Source organism: Ictidomys tridecemlineatus, chromosome 1, assembly GCF_052094955.1.
Source record: "Ictidomys tridecemlineatus isolate mIctTri1 chromosome 1, mIctTri1.hap1, whole genome shotgun sequence".
Lineage (NCBI taxonomy): Eukaryota > Metazoa > Chordata > Mammalia > Rodentia > Sciuridae > Ictidomys > Ictidomys tridecemlineatus.
This window is the reverse complement of record NC_135477.1, coordinates 77,213,121-77,229,875: the sequence shown is the minus strand read 5'-3', so window position 1 is coordinate 77,229,875 and position 16,755 is coordinate 77,213,121. Positions and strand designations below refer to the sequence as shown.

At 39.9% G+C, this 16,755-nt stretch overlaps 1 long non-coding RNA gene across 2 annotated transcripts; it reads left to right on the top strand.

Annotated features, from left to right (window-relative positions):
* The first annotated feature begins 8,046 nt into the window (after positions 1–8,046).
* Positions 8,047–16,124, top strand: LOC144376183 (uncharacterized). 2 transcript variants are annotated; one of them, XR_013436373.1, is made up of 4 exons: positions 8,047–8,309; positions 8,940–9,095; positions 11,804–11,872; positions 15,788–16,124. It is a non-coding gene; the product is annotated as an uncharacterized LOC144376183 (long non-coding RNA). The 2 variants fall into 2 exon arrangements; XR_013436374.1 differs by lacking the exon at positions 8,940–9,095 and having other exon boundaries at positions 8,049–8,309.
* Positions 16,125–16,755: the final 631 nt, after the last annotated feature.

Here is a 16,755-nt window from a genome sequence, read left to right as displayed (position 1 = left end):
CACAACATCTTTTGTTTTTGTCTGTGGTGCTGAGGATCGAACCCCGGCCGCACACATGCCAGGCGAGCACGCTATGGCTTGAGCCACATCCCCAGCCCATGGGCAATTTTCTCTCTCTTTTTTTTTTTTTTTTGGTAGATGGACACAATACCTTTATTATTTATTTATATGTGGTGCTGAAGATTGAGCCCAGTGCCTCACATGTGCTAGGCAAGTGTTCTACAACTGAGCTATAACCCCAGCCTATCATGGGCATTTTTACCCACTAAGCTACAACATCCCCATCCCAAGACCTTTTTTTTTTTTTTTTTTTTTTTTAAGTTTTGAGACAGGGTTTTACTAAATTGTTTAGAGCCTTGCTAAGTTGCTGAGGCTGGGCTTGAATTTGTGATCCTCCCGCCTCAGCTTCCTGAGTTGCTGTGTGCTACTGTGCTTGGATGGGTTTTGGGTATGGAACCCAGGACCTCACAAATGCTAGGCAAGTGCTCTATCATAGAGCTACACCTTCAGGCTCTTGGCAAAAAATTTTGAAGGTTACAGAACAATCATAATTTTTCCTATTAATCAACAAGATCGCTTTGTACGGTTTCAGTTTACAAGTTTATTTTTACAGTCTTTTACTAATATGCAAAGCAAGGACATAAACAAACATACACAGGACAAAGAATCAGTTTGCCTTCAGAGAAGAATCATTAGAATTGGACCCAAGCATCCTGGTTTTCTTCTCTTACTTTTTTTTTGTGATACCAGGGATTTAAATCAGCAGAATTCTAGAGCTGAGCTACACATCCCTGGCACTCTCGCCAAGATGATGAGGCTGGCCTTGAACTTGTTATTCTCCTGTTTCAGCCTGAGTCACAGGAATTATAAGCATGTGTATCGAGTTCTATTCTGGTTCTGTGCAGTCATTTACTTCTTGGATTACTATGGAAAAGTCATTTTAACTTCCATGGCTGAATTTCCTCAACAGTGAAATAAGAGGTCTTTCTCTTCTGTCCTGGCTAGTCTGACTTCTGCCTTTGTCCTCTAAGATAGGACAAAATCACCTGATTCAATCTACAATATATTAAATATATAAATAAGTCTACTAAAATCTGTAAAAGCACTGAAAAACAATTTGGTATTTCCTGTAAATGTGATCTCTAAACTCATCATTTCCCATGGCGATGTTAGCTGAGTGTCATAAGTTGGTTTTAGTTTCTCTTGACCACACCTGCCAGCAGCCCCATTTCCCTGACTTAGCTGCTGTCACTATGGCTCTTTGTGGTGCCAAAATGTACTCTGGGCAACTGTGCCCCTTACAGGTATCTTTATGATTATAAAAAAACTGAGCAAGCCAGGTGTAGTGGCGCATGCCTGTAATCCCAGCAGCTTCAGAAGCTGAGGCAGGAGGACATTAATTCAAATTCAGCCTCAACAAAAGTGAGGCACTAACAACTCAGTGAGACCCTTTCTCTAAATAAAATACAAAATAGGGATGAAGATGTGACTCAGTGGTCAGGTGCCCCTGAATTCAATCCCTGGTAATCCCCCCCCCAAAAAAAAACCCAAATTGAGTGATGTAGAAAGGTTAGTTTTTGCTCTGTTTTAAGTATATTTATAAGGTCTGAAAATTTTCTCCAAGGACTAATAAATGAAATTAAGTAATTATTTTAAGGCAGTTTATTTTAAAAAGTGATTTATGCTGGGTGCAGTGGTGCATATCTATAATCCCAGCAATTTGGGATGCTGAGACAGGAAGATTTCAAGTTTGAGGCCAGCCTCAGCAAATTATCAAAGCCCTCAGCAAGTTAATGAGACCCTGTCTCAAAATGAAATAAAATAAAAAAGTAAATAGACTGGGGATGTAGTTCAATGGTGAAGTGCCCCTGGGTTAAATCCCCAGTATCAAAACAACAACAACAACAACAACAAAACCTCCCCCTGGATTTATTTATTAATTCAACATTACTTGAACATCCTGTTAGGTAGGGGACCAAGCTAGCCTCTCTGGATGTAGCAGTAACTAAATTAAACTTGGTCCTTCCCCTTGATTACTGGTGAGCAACAAATTTACCTTTGTTAAATAAGACTGGAAATTTTCATTTAAAGTACATGTAAACCCCTATAGAAGAAAGCATTTACCCCCATTACTGGGAACGATCTTAGTGCCTTGCATCAGCGTTCTTAGTACTGAGCTACTATCCCCACCCACCTAGGAAAACATTTCTTTTTTTTTTTGGTACTGGGGATTGAACCCAGGGGTGCTTTACCACTGAGCTACATCCCTAGCCTTTTTAAATTTTTCTATTTTTATTTATTTTATACTGGGGATTGAACCCAGTGGTGCTTTTGCCACTGAGCAACATCCCCAGCACTTTTTATATTTAATATTGAGACAGAGTCTTGCTAAGTTGTTTAGGACCTCGCTAAATTTCTAAGGCTGGCTTTGAACTGTAGATCTTCCTGCTTTAACTTCTTGAAGCAGGCATGCGCCACTCTGGTTGGCTCTATCCTTTTTATTTTTTGAGACGGGGGTCTTGCTAAGTAAGCAGAGCCTCACTTATTTGTTAAGGCTGGCCTTGAACTTGCACTCCTCTTTCCTCAGCCTGCTGAATTGCTGGGGTTACAGGCGTGCACCACTTTGCTCACCTAGGAAAAACATTTTTATTAGTGGGCAAATACTGAGAACTTATTGAGCATTTAATGGTATGGAAAATACAGAGAATTAAATTATTCTGCACTTACATTGAGAGGGCTTCCCACCAAGCTGAGGGATAAATAAGTCAGATAGTATGCCTTTTAAGGAAAGGAAAAAAAGTTTTAGAAGCCACATATAAGAAATGTTAAAAAAAAAAAAGGTTCTGTTACATCAGAGGGTAATGAAAAATACAAACTAATAGAAAAATAATACAACTCCAATCTTTGTCTAAGATAAATGTATATTGAGCATCTGTTGCCCACACTATACTAAGAGTTGTAAGAAAAAACCAACCACACTTAAGCCATCAAGGGAAGAAAAGTCAGAGCTGACCTTCTTGATGCCTGGTAGCTCGCCTTCACCCTTTTGTCCTTGAAACCTGTTCACAAATGAGATATCCTTATAACAAGCTGCTTTTAATTCTTAAGATGACCTCAATGTGACCTCAATGTGAAATCATTATTTTTGGGTAAAACTTCATGGTTGACTAATGGAATTAGAGTAAGTTCTTGAAATTGGATAGTTAACATATTAGAAGGCCACATTTTCTTCTGTATATACAAGTAAAACTCCCTAAAGCAATAGGAAGCTTATTATGAAATAATTAGAATGATAAGCAAGACTTATCAGATAAAGGAATTCTAACCCTCCAGAATAAGTCAAGAAAGTCAATGACTTAAAGCAAAGAGGGAGTCTGGGGCATCCTTTGTACAGTGGCATGTTGAGGATAGAGGGATTTCCAACCTTTTTTCTTTTAAGTCTGAAGTTGATCTGTGTGATACAGGGGGCTTTTAGTCACACAGGCCTGGTGAGCACTTGAAACATGGCTAGTGCCACTGAGTAACTTCGTAGTTACTTTTAAATTTTTCTATCATTATTATTGGTGCTGGGGATTGAACCCAGGGCCTTGTGTATACTAAGCCTGTGCTCTGGCATTGAATTACACCCCCAGGCATGCATATGTGTGTGTGTGTGTGTGTGTGTGTGTGTGTGTGTGTGTGTGTGTGTGTTTACATATCCATATATATATGTGCACAAATATACATAGTATATATACATATACAAACATATGTATGTATACACACATATATGCCTGGGGATATGGATATATATATATACACACACACACTTTTATTTGGTACTAGGGATTGAACTCAGGGGCAATTAGTCACTGAGCTATATCCCCAGCCCTTTTGAATTTTTATTTTGAGACAGGTTCTTACTATGTTGTCCAGGTTGATCTTGAACTTGTGATCTTCCTGTGTCAGTCTCCTGAGTACTTGGTATTTCAGTAGTTGGTATTCTACTGCACCTAGCAAAGTTTACTAGTTTAACCATTTTTAATTATACAGTTCAGGCCAGCCCTGAAGGCATACATCTGTAATCCCAGTGCCTGCAGCAGGAGGATTGCAAGTTCAAAGCCAGTGTCAACAATTTAGCGATTTAGCAAGGCCCTAAAGCAACTTAGACGCTATCTTTAAATAAAATATAAAAAAGGCTTGGTGAATGGGCAGTTGCCCTGGGTTCAATCCCCAGTCAAAAAAAAAAAAAAAAGTGTACATATCAGGGGTGTAAACTACACACTGTCTTGAACTTTATGTTGTTGTGCAACCAATCACCAGAATGCTTTTTATCTTGTAAAACTGAAACTCCTCACATATTTAACAATGCCATATTTTCTCATCTTCCAACTTCTGGCAACCATTTTATTTTGTCCCTATGAATTTGATTATTCTAGGTACCTCATAGAAGTGAAATCATATAGTATTATTCCTTTTGTGATTGCCTTAGTTCATTTAACATCATGCATAGAATTCATGCATGGTGAACCTGTCAAAATTTCCTTCCTTTTTAAAGTAATATTCCAATTGTAGCTCAGCAGTAGAGTGCTCGCCTAGCACGGGTGGGACCCGGGTTCAATCCTCAGCACCACATAAAAATGAAGGCACTGTGTTAAAAAAATATATATTAAAAAAAATTATATAACTCTCTCTCTCTTAAAAAAAAGAATTTTTTTTTTTTTAGAGAGAGAGGAGAGAGAGAGAATTTTTTTTTTTAATATTTATTTTTTAGTTCTCAGCGGACACATCTTTGTTGGTATGTGGTGCTGAGGATCGAACCCGGGCCGCACGCATGCCAGGCGAGCGCGCTACCGCTTGAGCCACATCCCCAGCCCCAAAAAGAATATTTCTAAAAAAAAAATAAAGTAATATTCCATTTTGTGTATATATCACTTTCGACGTCCATCTTTTGACTATTATGAATAATGCTATTATAAACATAGGTTTATGGGAGAGGAGGGGAGGAGTAGGGGGGATAGGAAGGGCAGCAGAATAGAATAGACATTATGATTGATGTATGTACATTCCATGTATGTATTATATGTCAAAATACATTCTGCTGTCATTTATGACTAAAAAAAATAAAAATAAATCATGGTTAAAAAAACCACAAAAACATAGGCTTGCATATATCTGTTTGAGTCCCCTACTGGATCAATAGTCAGTACTACTATTGCTGGATTATATATAATTCTATTTTTAAATTCACTTTTTGCAGTGGTAGGGAATTGAATCCAGGATCTTACCCATGCTAGATAAGCGCTCTACCACTGATCTACATTCCCAAACTTTTTTTTATTGTACTGGGGATTGAACTCAGGGGTACTCAAACATGGCACAAAATCCCCAGTCCTATTTTGTATTTTATTTAGACAGGGTCTCACTGAGTTGCTTAGTGCCTCGAAATAGCCAAGGCTGTTTTGAACTCGGGATCCTCCTGTTTCAGCCTCCCAAGCCGTTGGGATTACAGCTGTGTGCCACTGCGCCTGGCCCAAACGTTTTTTGTTTTTTTTTTAATCTTTTTTTAGTTGTAGATGAACACACAATATCTTTATTTATTTATTTAATATTTTAGTTTTAGGTGGACACAATATATTTATTTATTTATTTATTTTTATCTGGTGCTGAGGATCAAACCCAGTGTCTCACACATGTGAGGCAGGAGCTTTACCACTGAGCTACATCCCCAGCCCTGGCCCAAATTTTAAAATTTCACTTTGTGATGGTGTCTCATTAAGTTGCACAGGCTAGCCTCAAACATGCTGTCTTCTTCCCTCAGGAGAAGCTGAGAGTACAGGCATGTATTGCCACATCTGGTTTAATTTTAATTTTTTTTTTTTTTTTGTGGTACTGAGGATCAAACCTAGGGTCTCATGCATATTATTGATGTACCACTGAACTACACACTCAACTCTACTTTTTACTTTTTGAGGATCCATCATAAGTGTTTTCCATAGTGTCTGCATCATTTTACATATTAAAATACTGAAATTAATTTCACCTGTTAATTTTATAAATGTGGCTAACGAGAAATTTAAAATTATATATATGAAGCTCACATCTTTGTTGAATAGCAGTGTTAGATATCCTCTCCCCCCCACACACACAATGTAATGAAAACTACCAAATTCCAGAAGACAAAAACTCCTCTCCCAAATCATACTTGCTACATGTTAAATAAACTCTCTACTTTTCTGATTAAACACAGGGATGCTTAACCACTGAGCTACATCCTCAGCCCCCACAACTTAAAAAAAATTTTTTTTGTAGTTGTAGATGGACAGCATGTGTTTATTTTTGTATGAGGTGTTAAGGATTGAACCAAATGCGTCACACTTGGTAGGCAAGCACTCTGCCGCTGAGCCACAACCCTAGTTCCTCAGCCCTTTTTGTTTTTTGATTTTGAGACAGGGTCTTGCTGAGTTTCTTAGGTCCTCGTTAAACTGATGAGGCCATCTTTGAACTTGCAGTCCTCTTGCCTCAGCTTCCCAAACTGTTGGGATTAAGGCATGCACTACTGAGCCTGGATTCCCAGTCCTTTTTATTTATTTTGAGACAGGTCTTGCTAATTTGCTGAAACTGGCCTTGAACTGTGATCCCTGCCTCAGTCCTGTGATTATAGTCTTATGCCACCACGTCTGGCATATCCATCTTTTATTATAGGAAGAAACGTCTGTCCACTGTTACTGCAAAAGGCTGGACTATCCCATAGTGACTAATGTTAATACTTGTGTATCTTATTTTCTATGTTTTGTTGGCATGTCAGAGCCCAATGCCTTCCCTTGCTGTTTTCTCATGTTCCTGAAGAGATGTACTTACAAGGTTGAAAGAGACATCTTTCTACCTAGGTACAGTGGTACAAGCCTGTAATCCTAGCAGTTCAGGAGGCTGAGGAGGATCACAAGTTCAAGGCCAGCCTGGGCAATGTAGTGAATCCCTGTCTCAAAATAAATAAATAAAAAATAATCCCCAAAACAAAAAAGAAAAAAAAGAGTGACCTTCCTTCCTCTTTGATAATGCTGCCTTGCCACAACTTCTCCTATCCATTGGCATTTTTAATCCATTTACAGCTTGAGTGATTTGTACACTTTGAGTAACTGATGGCTGCATGTCTATTTGAGGGGGTATGGGAAGACTCAGGAGGGATTTCTGAAATGTCAGAGAAGAGTCAGAACCTGGAGATGGGGACTGGAGAGCTGTTGTGACTGACTCTATTTCTGAGATTCACACCAGGGTCATTCATGATGAAATAACCACCACCACTAACCTAGTGAAAAGTAAAAATAAGGCTCCTCCTTGGAGACTAACTTTTGCAAAAGAGTTTTTTCTTTTTTATTATTATTTTTAACAGTGTTGCACTTGACTACATTTAGATGGAAAGGATGTTGGCGTAGGTGTGTTGCTGGAGATCATACTGTGACCTTACAAATGCTAGGTAGGCAACACCACCACTTAGCTACCCCATCCCCTCAAATATGATAAATCATGGTCTCTGATACTGTGTGCATTCACTTAACTCCTCAGCAAGGGCTGGGGAACTAACTTCTGCCTTGTTTAGAGCAAACATGCCATGTCTGAAGGTAGCCGAGGCTTTAAACACATACAAATGGAGGCTTTTCTCCAGGAGCAAAGGTACATCTACAGCACCTGCATTTGTCCCTGAGAACCAGGCCAGAAGCCAGTCTTGCCTCCCATGGGAACCAGGTGTCACTTTTAGTAACCTGAGGGTACACAGCGAAGACCCAAATGTCTGTCTTCCCAAGACCTATGTTTCTCACTCCTCAACTCAAGTCATGCCCGTCCTGTTTCCGGGCTTCTCCGTCTCCTTTCTTCCTTCCTAGGAAAGGACGTTCATTTCCTTCTCTCATGAGGGTTTCAAATCAGAAGTCCTTCGGATGGACTCCCGTTCACTTCCACAGCGGTGCTCAGCCCGTAGTAAAGGTCTCGGGGGGCGCTCTGCAGAGCCGGGTTCTCCTACCCGCCTTCCTTCCACAGACAAGCTCGCGCCTGCGCAGCCACTACCTTCTCTCGGGCCCGCCCGCTTCGAATGCGCTCTAGCCACGTAACAATGGCGCCACCGCAACCCCACCTCCGGGCGTTGGCCGCTGAGGCCCCGCCTCGCCGCTGTCCTTATGGCCTGAAGGCCGGACTTGGCCGCCTCCCTGAGGGGGAGATCATGAGGGGCCAGCTCGGGGTCACGCCTGCAGTCGACAGTTGGATGGGGACGTGGGTCCACCGACTGCGCTTCCAGGTGTTCGGGATGTGGCCCTCCCGCAACGCCGGAAGTGGTAAGGTTTCTGGAAGCTTCCCGTCTGGTTCCGCCCCTCAGAAGCCCCGCCTCGCGCGCTGCGGGGGGTTTCCACGGTGATGGTAAACAAGCCTCGTCTTTTTAGTCTCTGTCTGCCAAGTCCTTGGAGTTCCGCATTCTAGGTGCTCCAAGGAATCACCTAGGGACCTGGTTTGAGAGCCGAGACGTGGAGACTTAGTGCCCCAGGTGAAGGGCATCCAGCGGGAGGTCCCAAGTCCAGGGCCGCACACCTGTGTTCTCCTGGGATTGGACCCAGTCGGAGTGGGACTGCCTGCTGGGATTTGAGGTTAGGGCTGGTCATGGCAGTAGGATTCCAGAGGATCTTTGGCTTGGTTAGAGCGCCTTCCCCTTAATCCTGCACAGACCAGAAAGGACCGGTTCTGAAGAATCTTTTCTCAGAGCCCGGATGTTGCATTCAGGGACTGAATGGTGGGCCTGAAGGGATTTGGAGGCACTAGAGAGCTGCTCTCATGTCAGGGTGCCCTTCACGGGTATTGAGTTGTGATGGTAAAGGTTTTTTATTTCATCTTATTTTTTAAATAGTGGCGATTGAACTAGGTCACTTAGCCACTGAGCCACATCCCCAGACCTTTTTTGTATTTTATTAAAGACGGAGTCTCACAGAGTTGCATGGAGCCTCGCTAAATTGTTGAGAGTGGCTTTGAACTTGCGATCCTCTTGCCACAGCCTCTGGAGCCACTGGGATTAGCCACCGTGCCTGGCGTTTTAAGAAAATTTTTGAGGCAATACATTCATATATTGAAAGGTCAGAACTTGCACAAGACTATTTCTCAAAACTTCTTCCCACTTCTTGCTCCATTAGTAAATAGTTTTTCTCCAAAAACTTTATTTCTTTTATATCATTATCTTTCCCCTGTACTTTTCCTTCATCAGCTTTACTATACAGTATTTTGATCTGAAATATTTCCTTGTGGATTTCCTTTGCCTTCTGGTCTGGAAGCTGGGTGTGTATAGTGCACTCATCTATTTGCCACCTCCCCTTCCACACCGAATTATTTTTTTTCCTAGTCATATCTTTAAATGCATTTTGCACTGATTTCTTTTGAAAATTCATTTGGAAAGAACTCGAATTGAGCAGTTTGTGGGTAAGTTCAGGGCTTTGTCTTAGGCTTCATATATTTTCTTTATGATTCAGACTTTTTTTCTCATCCTTAAACTAAGAAATATGCTCTTGTGGACTGTTGGTAGGAATATAAAATGGTACCGCTACTATGGAAAACTGTATGGCTCTTGCTCAAAAAATAAAAATGTAATTACCATATAATCTAGTAATTCCACTTTGGAGCATATATTCAAGAAAAATGAAAGCATGGATTCAGATTTTTGTTTTTTGTGGGGAGAGGTGCTGGGGATTGAACCCAGAGCCTGTGCATTCAAGGCAAGCACTCTACCAACTGAGCTATATCCCCAGCCCCAAGGATTCAGATTTGTACCAACCCACATTCATAGCAGCATTATTCAAATAGTCAAAAACTGGAAGTAGGATTGGGAGTGTAGCTGAGTAGGAATAACTTGCCTAGCATGCAAGATGCCCTGGGTTTGGTTCCCAACCTGGCAACAATAAATGGGAGGGAAAAAGTGGAAGTAACCCAAGTGCCCATTTATAAATGAATAGATAAACAAAATGTGGCATATAATGGAGACCTTGAAAAGAAAGGCAGTTCTATTACCTGCTACAACATGGATGAATTTTGGGGACATTGAAAGAAACCAGTAATGAAATTTGTGGGGTTCTTTTTGGTGGTGCTGGGGAGGGATGGAACCCAAAGCCTCAGGCATGCTAGGCAAGCACTCTGCTGCTGAGCAACATTCTGAGCCCTCTTGCTGGAATTTTGATAGGAAATATTTTAAACCTGTGTCATTTTGGAGAGAATTGCCAATCTTTACAATGTTGAGCTTTTCACATACTATTACATAGTGTACTCTTCATTTGCTTAAGATTTTCTTGAGTTTTTTTCATGGGCATCTTCAATTATATTTGAAAATATACTTGATTTTTGTGTTGTTTATATTTTCTATGTGCTAGGTAAAAATATTAGATCTAGGAAGGCTTATTTTTCATATTTCTTGGGATTTATTTTTATGTAGAACATATGCCATCTCTAAATAGGACACATTTTACTTTTGTTCCATTCTGCCTTTATTTCCTTTTCTTGACTTTTTAAAAATGATTTTATTCATTCATTCATTCATTCATTCATTCATTCATTTATTTATTTATTTATTTATTTATTAAACAGTACTCAGGATTGAACTTAAGGGAATTTTACCACTGCCTCAGCCCATTTTTTCTTTCTTTCTTTCTTTTTTTTTTTTTTTCCTGGACTGGAAATTGAACTTTGGGTAGCTTTTCCATTGAACTACACCCCCCAGTTTTTATTTTTTGTATTGAGACATGGTCTCTTTTAAGTTGCTTAGGGCCTCACTAAATTGTTGAGACTGGCCTTGAATTTGTGATCCTCATGCCACAGCCTCACCAGTTGATGGAATAATGGTTTGTACCTGGCTTTTGCCTATTTTACATACCATGTTCAATAAGAGTGATGAGCCAGCTATGGTGACCCATCCCTGTAATTCCATTGACTCAGAAGGATTGCAAGGGTTAGGGATATAGCAATAAATAAATATTAAAAAATGAGTGGTGACTGTAATCCCAGAGGCCTGGGAGGCTGAGGCAGGAGGATCACAAGTTCAAAGCAACTTAGCAAGACCCTGTCTCTTAATAAAATATAAAAAGGGCTGGGGGTATGGATCAGTAGTTAAGTGTTCCTGTGTTCAACCCCTGATCCCCCAGTACAAAAAAAAAAAAGGTGACATCTTTTCCTTGTTCCCAAACTTGGGAAAAATCTGCAATTTTTACAATTAAGTGTGATGCTAGCTGTAGTTTTTATAGATACTCTTTATCAAGTTGAAGTGATTCCCCTTATTTCTAACTTGCTGAGAGTTTTTATCATAAATGGATGGTGTTGGATTTTGTCAAATGCCTTTTCTACATCAACTCAAACATTATGCTTCTTTGTCAAATTGAGATACTTTCAGCTATTTTTTTAATGCTTTTCGCCTCAAACTGTTTTTCCTTTCTTTGGTACTCTGATAACATGATTGTTAGATCTTTTGTGATAGTCCTGCAGGTTTCTGAGTTTCAGTTCATTTTTTTTCTCTCTGTTCAGATTGAGTAGTTTCTATTCTGTGTTCATGTTCACTATGGGCTGGTTGAACACTTAGCTAGTGTGTATCAGGCCCTGGGTTCAATTCCCATTATCTCTCCCCCCTGCCAAAAAAAATTCATGTTCACTGATTTTCCCACCTATTTGATGCCATTCTGCTTTTGAGCCCATCCAGTGAGTAATTTTTATTTTGGTAATTATATTTTTCCTTCTAGCATTTCTTCTTGGATCATTCAGTTGTCGTCTGTTTCTTTGCTGAGTCATTCTGTTGGTTTTTTCCCCCCAGTCTTTTCAAGCACGAGTTTTGATTGCTCAATGAAGTATTTTTGGATGGATGCTTAAAAATCCTTGTGAGGTATGTCAAAATCTTGATGTTGATTTTATATTTCGTTCAAGTGGAAATTTTTCCTCTTTCTTGGTAATTATGCTTAAAAAAAAAGAAAAGATCCTGGACAGTTTGAGCATTATGAGACTTTGGCTTTTATTTTTAGCTCCTGTTTTTAGTAGGTTTTCTCTGATACAGCATGCACCGGGAGGGGAGCTGACACCTCATTACTGTCCTTTAGGCTTTTCCTCTTTTGACAATCTGAGATGGGAGTAAGAGGCATGCCTTGTTATTAGTGAGAAGGGAAGCTCCCACTTCAGGCTTTCACTAGACCTTCAGTAATAGCACCTTGACTGAGAGGGTGAGGTTTGACTTGTTTTGCAGGCCTAGTGAGGGTGGAAGTCTGGGTTCACCTTAGATCTTTTGCTGACATGAGTATACTAGTAGCATCATGTCTGGTCCCCCTGCCCACCCTATGGAGTTTGGCTGAAGCAGGTTTTTTATTTCTAAGAGTTTTCTATCTTGTAAGGCTGCTTTCTCCTGGTCCTTTGGCTGGAAAGAGAAGGGGTTCTTTTAGGCTTCTAAAATCTATAAACTGGGCTGGCAGTATAGCTCAGCAGTGCCATGCTTGCCTGGCATGTTCAAGGCCTTGGGTTCCATCTGCAGCACCACAAAAAAAATAAACATAAATTTGCTGCCATTAATATTTTCAGATTGCTGACTTATCTAATGTCTGGCCTAGAATATATGAGGCAAAAAGAAAACTTGGGAACCCAGCACCATGCCATTATTTGGTCCCAAGATTCTTTGTTTGTCTGCATTTTCTTTCAGCTTTTCAGTTGGTAGGGTTTTGTTTGTTTGTTTGTTTGTTTGTTTTCTTTTCTTTTTTTGTTGTTGTTGTTTGTTTGATTTGTGTGTGCAGGATGCTGATGATCAAACCCAGCGCCTTGTTTGCTAAACACATAAAACACATGCTCTGCAGGGCACTGTGGTATGTGCCTTTAATCCCAGCAACTCTGTAGGCTAAGGCAGGAGGATTGCAAGTTCAAGTCCAGTCTGAGCAACTTAGCTGGACCCTGTGGACCCTGTCTCAAATAAAAAATAGAAAGTGTTGAGGATATGGCTCAGTGATTAAGCACCCTTGGGTACAATCCCTAGTACCAAAACAAACAAAGAAAAAAAAAAACACGAAACAAAACAACTACACATTCTCTACCACTGAGCTGGCTATGCTATGTTTATTTGCTGTAATGTTGAGAGTATTTAGCTGCTCTGGGAGGGAGGAGTATAAAGTAGTATCTGCTGTGTCTTCCTGAATGGGATGTCTGACTTTCAGTTTTTAAACTTCAGCCCAGAGGAATGGAGTTGGCTATCTATGGACTGATACCTCTGAAACTGTGAGCCCCCCAAATAAACTTTTCCTCCTTAAAATTGTTCTTGTCACTTTTTTTTGGGTGCAGCAACACCAAAAAAAGCTAACTAAAACATCCATTATCTTTTTACATGCATTGTTTCCAACAAATTTGTCATCCATAGCTTTGTTTTTTGTACCGGGGATTGACTCAGGGGCACTCAACCTCTAAGCCACATCCCCAGCCCTATTTTATATTTTATTTAGAGACAGGGTCTCACTGAGTTGCTTATTAGCACCTCACCGTTGATGAGACTGCTTTGAACTCACGATCCTTCTGTCTCAGCCTCCTGAGTAGCTGGGATTACTGGCATGCACTGATGCACCCAGCCATCTATATCTGTGTATTATGTAACTTTTTTTTTTTTTTTTTTTGGTTCTGGGGATTGAACTTGAGGGCTCCCTGCTAAGTATTTGTTCTGCTGCTGAGCTACACCTCCAGCTGCATTTAAGGTTTTATTTATTTATTTATTTTAGTTGTTGTTGTCAATACCTTTATTTATTTATTTTTATGTGGTGCTGAGGATGGAACCCAGGGCCTGGTACCTGCTAGGCAAGTGCTCTACCACTGAGCCACAACCGCAGCCCCTTAAGTTTTTTTTTTAATCACTTGTTTTGAGCAATTTAATTATGATGTTTCTTGGTGTCGTTACTTAATTTTTCTTTTGTTTAGGTTTCATTTGAGCTTTGGTTTTTGTGTTTGTTTTAGTGTGGAAAGTTATAGGCTCTTATTTCTTCGAATATATATTTTTTGCTGCTCCCTCCTAAATAGCTCCCTCCAGTCATTTATATTTTAGGCTGTTTGAAGTCATCACAAAGCTCACTAATGTTCTCAGTTTTCTGGATTTTTTTTTTTGGAAAAATGAACTTGACTGCTTTCAAGTCAGTGATCTTTTCTTCCGGAATGTCTAATATACTTTTCATCACATCCAATCTTTTTGTTTGTTTGTTTTGGGTACCAGGGATTGAACCCAGGGGCACTTAACCACATCCCCAGCCCTTTTTTTGAATTTTATTTAGAAACAGGGTCTCATTAAGTTGCTGATTCTGGCTTTAAACTCCTGCCTCAGCTTCTCAAGCTTCTGGGATTATAGGTGTGTGAAAGCTCACCTGGCTCAATATTCAGTGTATTTTTCTTAAAAAAAAAAAATGATTTTTTACTTGTAGTTGGACATAATACCTATTTATTTATATGTGGTGTGGAGGATCAAACCCAGGGCCTCTCACATGCTAGATGAGTACTCTACTACTGAGCCACAACCCCTGCCCCTCAATATATTTTTCATCTCAGCCATTATCATTATTTCCAGAATTTTGATTGGGCCTTTTAAAATTTTTTGTGCCTACATTTAACTTTTCTGTGTACTTTTTAAGTATTTTTATGGTACTGGGGATTGAATCTAGGAGTATTTAACTACTCAACCACATCTCCAGCCCTTTTTATGTTTTATTTTGAGACGGGGGTTGGCTAAATTGCTGAGGCTAGTCTTGAATTTGTAATCCTCCTGCCTCAGCCTACCAAGTTGCTGGCATCAGAGGCCTTGCAACTGTGCCCAGTTTCTTCTGCGTACTCCTAACATCATTGTCAGTGCTGAGTGGTTTTGCTAATTATCCTTATTATGGGTCATGTTTTCTTGCCTGTTTGCTTACGTGATGATCTTTCACTGAAAGTTATGCATTGTGAATTTTACTTCTTGGATGCTGGATATTTTTGTATTCTTTTAAATTATTATAAATCTTCCTGAACTTTTTTTTTGGTGGTGCTGGGGATTGAACCCATGGCCTTGTGCATGCAAGGCAAGCACTGTACCAACAGTGCTACGTCTCCAGCCCTTCTTGAGCTTTTAGTTATTTGAAAATACTATGATTATTTCTGTTCTTCATCTTCTGTTTAGGGTTTGTTTGTTCTGTTTAGGTGGAGAACATTGCTTCATTTAAGTACTAATTATTCCCCACTACTCAGGTAAGGCCTTCCTGAGTATACTACCCAATGGCCCATGACTTATGGTATTTTTCCACTTGGCCTGATAGATTCTTCAGTCTGATGCTCTCCTTACTTTGGCTGCCTTGGCTTGGTAAACCCTGTGTGATCACTGTCACTGTTCTTCTGACCTTTTGGATGGTTCTTTTACCATACATAGTTAATTTCCTTAACTCATGTACTAATTAATAAATACTCTACTGGGAGCTGGTAGATGCCAGGCCTTGGAGTCAAGAATGTTCAAGGAGGACACTGCAGATATCTAGGGTCTTCTTTCTCTGCTGCTCTCTCTCTCTCTCTGGTTCTGTGAATATAGCTGCCTTGGTCCTCCCAGACTCTCAAATAAATCTATTTCTTCAATTCAGGGAATTCTTCAGGCTGTGCCTCAGTGTGGTCTAAAACTTCTCAAGTCAGTAAGCAGGGGCACTTATAGGGCTCATCTCATTTCTTTCCTGTCTCAAAAGGATTACTCTCTTTTGTTGTCTGGTGTTTGGGGTCTTGGAAACCATTCTTTTCTTGCATTTTATCAATTCATTTTTTTAAATTATTTCAGGTGGTAAGATTAATCTGGTTCCTGATCCTCAATCCATTTTGCTCAGAAGCGGAAAATTGAAGAAATGAGGTGTACATTTCATCTTTGGTTGAACTCTAAATGGAAGAGTATATGAAATGGCCCTGGTGAGAAAAAAACAAAACAAAAAACTGAGAAAACATGGGACACAGGTATATTGACATTCAAGTCACAGAGAACTGAAGTAAATTGGATGTTAAAGTTATAGCGATGCATGTAGCATTAGTCCATACAGCCCCTGTCTTAAAGCTACTTTTATAGGAAAACTCCACTTATTTCAGTCAAACCATTTAACAATAAAGAACTGATACTAGCAGAACTGTGAGCTTGTGAAGTCTATAATTTTAAAAAATTCTTTTCTGGTATTATGTATGCCTCAAAATATTCCATTTATACTACAGTAGTGTACCTCAGCAACTACATAAGTATATTAAAGCAGTATTGTTATGTGAAATATACATTATTACACTGAACACATTTGAAAAGTGTGCTATTTTTGAAAAAATTCAATTAAAGATTTGATCCATAACTTTTAAAAATTGGCTTTTTTAATTTATAATTATTTAAGATTTTATTTATTACTTATTTTTTTGCCATTCTGGGAATCAAACCTAAGCCTTATGTCAACAGCACGACCAGCACGCTGGCTTCATACGAGAGGTTTGTAGCGTAGAAGTTAACTAGTAAGATCAAAATAAAAACACAAGACTCAATTATCTTTTTCTTTGACCAGGTCTGAGACAGCCCTCCCTCTGGCTCCCACCTTGAATCACCCGGTGGGGCAGTAAGGCTTACTTAGGACTAGCAGGAGAGAGAGGCAGGGCACGCCAGGGAGTGGCCTTTTATTGGGGAACAAGAAATTCAGGGGAAAATTCCATCCAATGAAGGTCTAGGGGGGCAGCATTCCAAGGTCAGGGTCAGTGATTGGTCTCAGGGTCAATGGTCAGTCA